The sequence below is a fragment of the Dipodomys spectabilis genome, unplaced genomic scaffold (genome assembly GCF_019054845.1).
Source record: "Dipodomys spectabilis isolate Male_0828 unplaced genomic scaffold, ASM1905484v1 ptg001954l, whole genome shotgun sequence".
NCBI lineage: Eukaryota > Metazoa > Chordata > Mammalia > Rodentia > Heteromyidae > Dipodomys > Dipodomys spectabilis.
Window position 1 is genome coordinate 10,107 of NW_024872631.1, and position 10,106 is coordinate 20,212.

Below are 10,106 nucleotides of genomic sequence, written 5' to 3' on the forward strand. Positions count from 1 at the left end.
CAGCCCAGCCTTGGTTCAGACTTTAGAGCATTCTGGAGACTAGAGTCGTGTGCTGACCCCTCTGCCAGCGGGCTTGTGACAGCTGTGGCAGCTCAGCACCCTGGAGCCCCTTCAGCATCCCCATAGACCTCCATTTTCTGTTCCTTGTGGTCTCAGGTATGGAGCCATCCTTGCATATGCCCATCAGTGCCAGAGGAGCCTGGACTTGCAGTGCACCAGCTGCAGCACTGGAGGCCCAAAGCCCCTTTGGCTTTGCTGTGTAGCCTCCTCCATTGTCCTTCTGGTCCACATGGATACAGCTCTGGGTGCCATTCCGGGGATGCTCCGTTTGGCAGCAATGGCCTCATCCCCTACCCTCATTGGGATCCAAAGCAGGCATGGGTCTGGCCTTGGCAGTGTAGGCCACACAGATGGAATGCAGGACTTGGGGTCTGCCCTGCCTTACGTCCTGGCTTTGGCACCTGAGGCTGGGTTGCTTGGTTTGGTCACAGATGGAGCCTTGTTGGATGCAGCCCACCACAACAAGTGCTGAACCTGCTGCAGCAGCAGTGAGGTGTCCCAGATTCCCCCTCAGGATCACCACAGGGACCTCTGATGGGTCTATATAGACTTGGTGTTGGTGTCATCCCAGGACTCCCATTAGGAAGTGCCACTCCCCTTCGTAGTACTGGAAGTAAGAGGTGTCACATATAATTTCTGCTTTCTAACGTTTTTCTTCACTAAGTTAAACAGAAAAGGGAGATATAAATAAGTTTTATAAAAACAAAACATATAACCTATATCACTTCTACCTGTTAAAACACTGTAATATTTTTTATCCAGTAGGAATTCTTTCCGTACTTACTTATTTTACTTTTGAATGTAACGAATATAATATTTTTATGTGTATTTTACTATTCTAGTAAACATTATTTGCACTACTTACATACAATTTTTTTTTAATTCTGAGAACTCTAACAACAACAGATGCTGGAGGGGATGTGGACAGAAAGGAACCTTACTTCATGGTTGGTGGGAATGTAAACTTGTTCAACCACTTTGGAAAGCAGTATGGAGGTTCCTCAAAAGACTTCACATAGAACTCCCCTATGACCCAGCAATCCCACTTTTGGGCATTTACCCAAATGTTTACAAACAAGACCACACTAAAGCTACCAGCACAACAATATTTATTGCAGCATTATTTACCATGGTTAAGATATGGAACCAACCCAGATGCCCCTCAGTAGATGAATGGATCAAGAAAATGTGGTATATATACACAATGGAATTCTATGCCTCCATCAGAAAGAATGACATTGCCCCATTTGTTAAGAAATGGAAAAACTTTGAAAAAATTATATTAAGTGAAGTAAGCCAGGCCCAAAGAAACATAGGACCCATGGTTTCCCTTATTTGCAATATCTAGTATATGTATGAGTCAAGCGGAAAAGGTCAGATAATGTGATGTCAGGAAAATGAACCCTTAGATATGTATTTTAATGTTTTTTTCTTTCATGCATGTGTTTCTAACGCTTTTATAAGATTATCTCTTTGTTGCTTTGTATGTCCCTCCCCCACAGTATAACCCCTGCTTTCACTATATTTGATGTCAGTATAACTTGTGGAGGAGATGGGGAAAAACCAGTTGTTTAAGGATACAGGTGGACCTGTTGCAACAATGAGAAGTACAAGTTGTCATGTCCAAAACGAGCTTTACAACGTCGGTGCGGGGGGGGAGAAGGGGGGGAAGGAGAAGGATTGGGATTGGGGTGGGAGGGGGGAGGCTGGGAAGGGATGTGAAGGGTAAACCAAAGGAGGAGGCTGCAATGCTTGGTAAGAAATGTACGCATTATCCTGCCCATGTAATTGTAACCCCTCTGTACAGTATGTTCATAAATAAAATAAAATCAAATTAAAAAAAAAGAGTTTTGTTGTACTTTTATTTCAGTTTGCCATTAGGCCTTATAAACGCATACAATAAAATCCATTCTTGCTAGTATCAAGTTCAATGGTTTTGTAGACTAGAGACTCAAGGATATATCATTATATATCATACAGTAATGTGTGTCAATTTGTTTATAACTGCTCCATAAAATAATTACTAATTGATGCAGCAGCCACTTCATCTGGCATCCTCGTCCCTCTGATGAAGTAGGATCCTAGTGGCAGCCTGCCCAACTCGGGTGCTTCTGGGCATCTCGCCTGAGACTAGGGGAGGATATCAGGGTGTACCTGTTGTTGGACTAAGGAAGCTGCTGCGTGAATGACACAGTGCCACTGACCCACATCTAGCACCCACCAGCCCCATGGGCCTGGGCCCTAAGGATCAGCCCATGAGAGCACACACACACGGCGGGGCGGGAGAGCACCCACCTAGAAAGGAGTGCAGACAAAACAGAAGCCACTCTGGGGATCAGCTTGTACAGTATCATCTGTGGAGCAGGGGACGATTGTGCTCAGCTCTGGGGAGAAGACAAGAAATACAGGCCCAGGTGGGTTGATGCTAACTTTTGTACTCAGGCTGGCAAGGAAACTTTCCTCCAGACACTCTCCTGTAGGCTCAGGGTGCCCTTCCATGCTCCTTGTCCATGGAGTATCAGCCAGGGACACTCATGTCCGGTACTCCTGGCTGCTCTTTTGGGGTTTGTTAATTTACACAGACAGCCCCTGCCTCAGACAGCAGAGTTATACTCTGGGTTTTGTAAAACTTTCTGCATCTGAGCATTTCACAGTGTTTTGTCTTTGTATCGTTTCTTATAAATGCTTTGTGAAATTTGTGTTTAGGTGTTGAGGTGCAGGAGGAGCCAGATTATGAACATAGTTTCCTACAATACTTTCGTCTAAAAATGAAAATATATTCTTTCTAAAAATGCCTATCAGGAAATGAATTTGAGAGAGGGAAAAGGCAGTTTTCTCATGAGATCAAAATGTGCTAGTTTTATATGCATGTTTTATGCGTTCAAAATACAACTAAATAATTCACTATCTAGGAACAATTGTCCAGACCTAAGAGTTAGGTGTCTTGGGAGCTAGAGGCAGGGTTTTTGTGAGGTTTATCCAAAGGGAGGGAAGAAAGTTAAAATCCATAGATTACTTTGTAGAATGAAAGTGGTAATACCAAATGAGAATCACATAAATCCTCTCTGCTATTCAGGGTCTTTTATTCTTCCATATGAATTTTTGGATTGCTTCTTCTATTTCATTGAAAGTGAGATTGGGATATTGATAGGTATCACATTGAATTTGGATATAGCCTTTGGCAGTATTGCCATTTTTATGATGTTACTCTTCCCAATCTAGGAGCGTGGGAGGTTTCCTACTTCCTTAGTTCTGCTTTAATTTTATTTTTCAGGTATTTTAAGTTTCCATCATAGAGGTCTTTCACCTCTTAAGTTAACTCCTAGGTATTTTGGGAGGAGGATATTAAAAAGGTATTGTGTTCTTATTTTCAGCCTCACTCTTATCGTTATTGGAATACAGGAAAGCCATTGAATTTTGAGGGTTAATTTTATATTCTGCTAGTTTGCCAAAGTTTCTGATCAGCTCAAGTAACTTGGGAGTGGAGTCCATGGGGTTCTTTAAATACAAGATCATGTCATCTGCAAAGAGGGATAGTTTTACTTCATCTTTCCCTATTTAGATCCCCTTTAAGTTTGCATCTTGTCTTATTGCCCCAGCTTGCATTCGAATACTAAGTTGAAGAGGAGTGGAGAGAGAAGACATCCTTATCTCATTCCTGAATTTGTAAGAAATGATTTTAACTTTTTGCCATTAACTTTAATGCTGGCTGTAGGTCTGTCAATCCTTAGCAGAAAGAACAGTGCTGGAGCAATATCAGTTCCAAATTTCAAACTCTATTAAAAAGCCATAGTAATAAGAACAGATTGATAATGGCACAAGAACAAACCTTAGGACAAATGGAAAAGGACTGAAGACTCAGAAATGAATCCACTGACCTATAGCCACTTAATCTTTGACAAGGGCCAAAAAACATAGAGTGGAATAAGACAGCCTTCTCAGTAAATGGTGTTGGCAAAATTGGTTAAACACCTATTAAACTAAAACTAGATTTGTATATATCGCCCTGCACCAGAATCAACTGCAAATGGATAAAAGAATTCAAAATAAAAGCAGACACTGTGAAAACATTACATGAAGGAATAGGAGAAACTCTAGGGCTCTTTAGCGCAAGCCAAAATTTTCTTAATAGAGAACAAGAAACAAAACAAATCAAAGAAAGGTTGGGCAAATGGGATTTCATGAAACAGCAGAGCTTCTGCAAGGCAAAGGTAAAAGCTAACAAGAACTGTAGAAAGCCCACGTACTGGGAGATCTTCATGAGTCATAAAATGGACAAGGTCTTATATCTAAAATATACTTAGGACACAAAAATTAAATTCCCCAACAACAAATCCTCAAAGAAACAACTGCCTGATAACTCAGTGGGCTAAAGACTTAAAGAGAGATTTCTCTGAAGAGGAAATAAAAATGCCCGTTAGACACATGAAGGAATGCTCAAGTTTTCTAGCCATAAAAGAAATGCAAATCAAGACAACATTGAGATCGCACCTCATTCCAGTTAGAATGTCTATAATCAAGAAATGTAATAATTACGGATGCTGGAGGGAACTCTACTGCATTGTTAGTGGGAGTGTAAAATTGTTCAACCACTTTGGAAAGCAGTATGGAAGTTCTTCAAAAGACTCCACATAGAGTTCCCTATGACCCAGCAATCCAACTTTTGGGCATTTACCCAAATGATCATAAACAAGATCACACCAAAGCTACCAGCACAACCATGTTTATTGCAGCATTATTCACCATAGCTATGATATGGAACCAACTCCGATTCCCCTCAGTAGATGAATGGATCTAGAAAATATTATATATATATATATATATATATATATATATATATATGAATGTACACACACACACACACACACACACACACACACACACAATGGAATTCTATGCCTCCATTAGAAAGAATGGCATTGCCCCATTTGTTAGGAAATGGAAAGACTTGTTAAAAATTATATTAAGTGAAGTAAGCCTGGCCCAGAGAAACATAGGTCCCATGGTTTCACTTATTTGCAAGGACTAGTACATGTCTAGGACAAGCAGAGAAGATCAAAGGTTATGTACATATGATCATATAAGATGATGTTAAGTGAAATATACCCCAAGTCAGTCTTGGTTTTGTTTTTAATATACTTATAAGGCACTATGTGTTTCTTTTGTAGGTTCATCCCCCCCATGATATAACCCCTGTTTTCACTGTATTTGATTCCAATGTTGTGCATCTTGTATATTCACTTTTGTAATTTGGGGAGTTGAAAGGATGTAGCAAAATGCTTAAATGGGGCTGCAGGTTGACCCATTGTGACGAAGAGATGTACAGGACACTATGTAGAAAATGAATTTACAATGTCAGGCACGGATTGTGGAGGGAGGAGTTGGAGAGGTGGGGAGGGAAGGGATGGTAGGGGAAAAACCAAGGAGGAGGCAACAATGCTCGATAGGAAATGTACTCATTACCCTACTCATGTAACTGAACCCCCTCTGTACAGGATTTTTCCAGTGCTGCCCTCCGCATTGAATTTTTTGCCTTTGCTGGCTGTGGTTAAGTCCACCTGCTCAGTAGATTAGTAGTCTTCAATGCATCTTGGTCCTCAAATGGGACTTGGATTATCCAGTGGTGGTTGGAACCGGGCCAAGGGCAGTGCAAAGACCACTTCCAGGGCATGGCTTCTTCATTCCCCATGCAACTAGAATTGCAAGCAGTATTTCTCTGAATTTGACTCCAGAAAACAATCACTGAACCAAAAGGCAAGGCCGCCAAACACCTATCCTCCTCCCCCCATTCCCTCCTTTCTCCATCCTTGGGAGAGTACAAAATAATTTCGCAGGTTTTGGTAAACACACAAATTGCCCACCACCTCCCCTGGTAAATTAGGTTTCAAGTCACTAAGTCATGTAAACGGATAATGCCTCACTCATTATTCTGGTCAACATCTTCAGGTTGTTTGATGCTTTAATTTTTGTTGTTGTTGTTGTTGGTAGGGGGACCTGAACTCTGGGTCTGGGCACGGTCCCTGAGCTCTTCAGCTCAAGGCTATCACTTGAGCCATAGCGCCACTTCCAGTTTTTTCTGCTTATGTGGTGCAGAGGAATTGAAACCAGGACCTCATTCATGCAAGACAAGCACTCTACCACTGAGTCTCCTTCCCGGCCCTAATGCTTTAATTTTTTAAATTTCTTTTTTTCAGTCCTGGGTCTTGAACTCAGGGACTCGGTTTTAGCATATCCCTGAGTTCTTCAGCTCAAGAGAAGCCCTCTTCCACTTGAGCCACAGTGCCACTTCCTGTTTGGAGACAAGTGACTCACAGACTTTCCTGCCAGGGTTTGCTTTGAACCATGAATTTTAAAATTATATTCCTTCTAGGTGTTTATTGGAACATTACAGTTTTTCTGGAATTTAAAGTTTTCTGTAAACATTTGTCTTCAAGTAATCCAACAACATTAAATATTACATTTAGAAGCTATCCTGTAGCATATAAATTTTGAAATTATTATGTTAAGATGAAATTCTTATTCTTTGTAGAAAAAAACCATTAAACTCCAAATGAGAACATGCTAATTTCAGCTGCCTTGAGTCTCCTTCCTCTTTTTTTTCTCTCCAGTATCTTTTCTTGTTTTGGAACAAGTGTCATGGACTGTCCAACCATTCAAAGGAAGCTTATTCCATTAATTTAATAGAAAAGAATACAATCTTCCTGCATCTCAAGGCAACTTTGAGTATAATGTTAATCTGATAATTCACATCATTGAATTTTCATAGTACTTTTGATAATTTTTGGTTAAACCATTCATTAAAGAGCTTCCAAAAAGCAAGAATAAAAAATAACGTTCTGCTTTCTAAGAAGGTTTAAAAAGCTAGTAATTCAACAAAACACATTCTATTCTTCCAAGATTCCATGGTGAAAAATTTCTCTTTCATCATCGCCCTTACCACTGACCCCTTCCCTTCAAACTTTCAGCTTTCTTGTTCCAGCTTTCATTTTGGTACTAGCATCAGTAATCTCTTTGTAGTATTTGACAATGAAATTCCATTTGTTGTTAGAGAGCTCAATTCATATTGCCAAAAGCAGACTCATGAGCATAACATTGAACATAAAATATTGAATATCATTAATGTGATCTTATGTAACTATTTCATAAATTAATATAAGTTCCACATAAATGTGCATCTTCATATAATTTTTAAAATGCAAAGTAGTTACATATCTATGTCAAAAAATAATTCATATCACTAGTAGAAGAGTATAAGCTAAACCTATTGCATCATCCCCAATATCTTTGTAAAATTTTCTTTTCTCATTAACTTTCACCTTAGGGCCTTCTTTTCCTAGCCACAAATTGTCAATTGATATCCGTGGATATTGGTCACCTCTGAGTAACCTCACTTCTTTCCACCACCAGTAATTCCCCTGTGTTAAATACCTGAAGAATAACGTCCCAATGTGCCTGCAAGAGGAGTACCCAAGTCGACTGTCTGTGCCCACTGTTCCCTTGTTTTGTTTGGGAATGTGCTATCAGAGACAAGGATGTCAGGGATCAGGTGGCTGGAACCATGGTGTTATGAATTATGGGTAGCAGAAAAGAGTAGCAGAGACTAGGATACCAGGGAAAGTGTAATTGTGACTGTCATAACTTAGTTGAAGTGGCAGGAAATTGGGTAGCAGCAACCGCTTTGCAAGGGTTGGGGTAGCTAATACAGGCATCCAGAACAGTTTAGCAGGGACAAGAAAGCATAGACTAAGTGAAAGAGTAAAAGTTGTGAGGGATTGTGGGGCACAATCAGGGTCATGAGTGGGTAAACTGGGTAGCCAGTACTATGGTAGAAGCAATTGGCATGGTGGACTGATGCGGTGCAGAGCTCTGGGTTTGCCTGTCCAGTTTTGGCTGTTAGATTTTTAAGGAAACTACCTCTAGCAGCTCATTATCAGATTTTTTTTTTTGGTCTGTCATGGGCTTGAACTCTGGGCCTGAGTGCTCTCCCTTACCTCTTCAGCTCAAGGCAAGTGCTTTACCACTAGAGCTACAGTGCCACTTCCGGTTTTCTGGTGGTTTATTGAAGATAAGAATTTCACAGACTTTCCTGCCCGGGCTGGCTTTGAACCTCGATCCTCAGATCTCAGCCTCCTAAGTAGCTAGGATTACAGGCGTGAGGCACCAGCAACCGGTGAGAAGTGAATGTTTCCACTGTATCATTGGTAAATATTTTTGGATAGATACCTAATCCTAATTTCACTGGGTTTTGTGGCATTGTGTTTTTGCTTTAATGAGGGACCTCCATATTGATTTTGAGAGCAATTACAATAGGTTGAAGATAATCTATAATATGTGAATATTAGATCAAAATTTAAATATATCAATGAACACATACAGGACCATCATATATAGTTTATAATTTGAAGAAATTTTAAGAAGACCAACAGTTGGGGGAAAAGAATATTTCAGAAGCTTAATAAAAAACATGCACACATAGGAAAATACAAAAACAGGTACAACTAATTAGTGCTAATAGTAGCAAAACATTTTCCTCAAGTTTAAAAAATGAAATTATTAAAATAATATTTAACATAAAATAAATATGACATGGAAGAAAATGTACCATAAACAAAGTTTTCCCCATAATTTGTTTTATTTTTATAGCAAATGGATTAAAAGAAAATGTAATTACTTGTCGGAAGATGATAACACTGTCAAGTGTCATTGATAGAATCCAGCAAAGGAAAGTAACAGAAAAATAGAGAGTAAGAACAACCTGGCTAAGGCTGAATATACTCAGAACTTTGTGAGGAAAGAATGCTCCATTTTCCTCATCAAAATAGAGTTAGGATAGCTACCGTTTGACAGAATACTTGTAATGCAGTCAGAGCAGTGGAGTTACTAATTTAGGTAGTAATTTATTACTTTTATTCCCTAATCTTATGATGTGATTCCCAAATGATGTGAGTGATCTTAGATTTTCTGAGCCCTTTTTTCACCCAAAGTTTCTAATTCCTCCCCCTGCCTATGATTCTTCTGCTACTCTCATTTCTTCTTGTCTCTGAACTAGACTCCTATGACCTTTTTGTTCATGAGAAAGAGCTAGAGAAATATGAGAATGGCCTGGAGTCGGAGCTAACATCCACTCCAACTTGGAGGATCTGGTGAAGGACCTACATCTGGGCCTCAGAATCAGATATTAATTAAACTCTTTGGAAATGGAGAAACTCACCCCCCAACCCCAGGCAGAATCTGTCATTCCTTGACTTTCTCTGAAGAGATTTGGTACTAGGGCACAATTCAGAGAATGAGTTTTCCTACCACCCACCACAGCCTTGTCAGGAGGAACAGGTTCAAAACTAAATGTGGCCTCAGTTCCCACCGGGCCAGTCAGAAGCCAAGAGATCACACTTTTCTCCTCATTAGGGATCTTCTGGTAGGAATAGAGTCATCTGGGCAAAGTCTATTATGGAGATTAAGTGAGACTGGACCTATGGAGGACACAAGAGAATGACCCTGTCTTTGACTACAAGTGAGTTGTGTAGTGAGACATGACAACTTCCTTCATATATGAAAATTCACTAGGTGTTATCTCACTGCCACTTTGCAGGAGGTCAGTTTCCCCAAAGGAGAAGTTGTTAAATGTTGTGACTTCCAGTTTGCTCTCTAAGCTCTTGTCTCTTCCACAGGAGAGGAATGCATTGCTTCTTTCAGGCACTCAACTACTTGACTGACTCCTAGGCAGGAATACTGTAGGCTATTATTTGGCTAACCTCTTGCATTTGAGGTAGAATAAGCCTAGGCTCTGCTTATGCCATGAGGTAGATGCACGAAGCTGAGTATAAGCTCATATTTATACAGAAAACCAATCATATTGAAAAAAAATAGTTGAGTGATTTAGGGTTTATAGCCACTAAATTTAGGTTATTATTAGAAACACACCTAGAACCATGGATTAGGAAGAGAACAGTGAAGTAGGTTTAAGATAAAACAGAAAAGACACATAATAGCCATAACAGGAGATGAGAGTGTGAAGGAACTATTGGCATAGTTCCTTTTAGTATCTT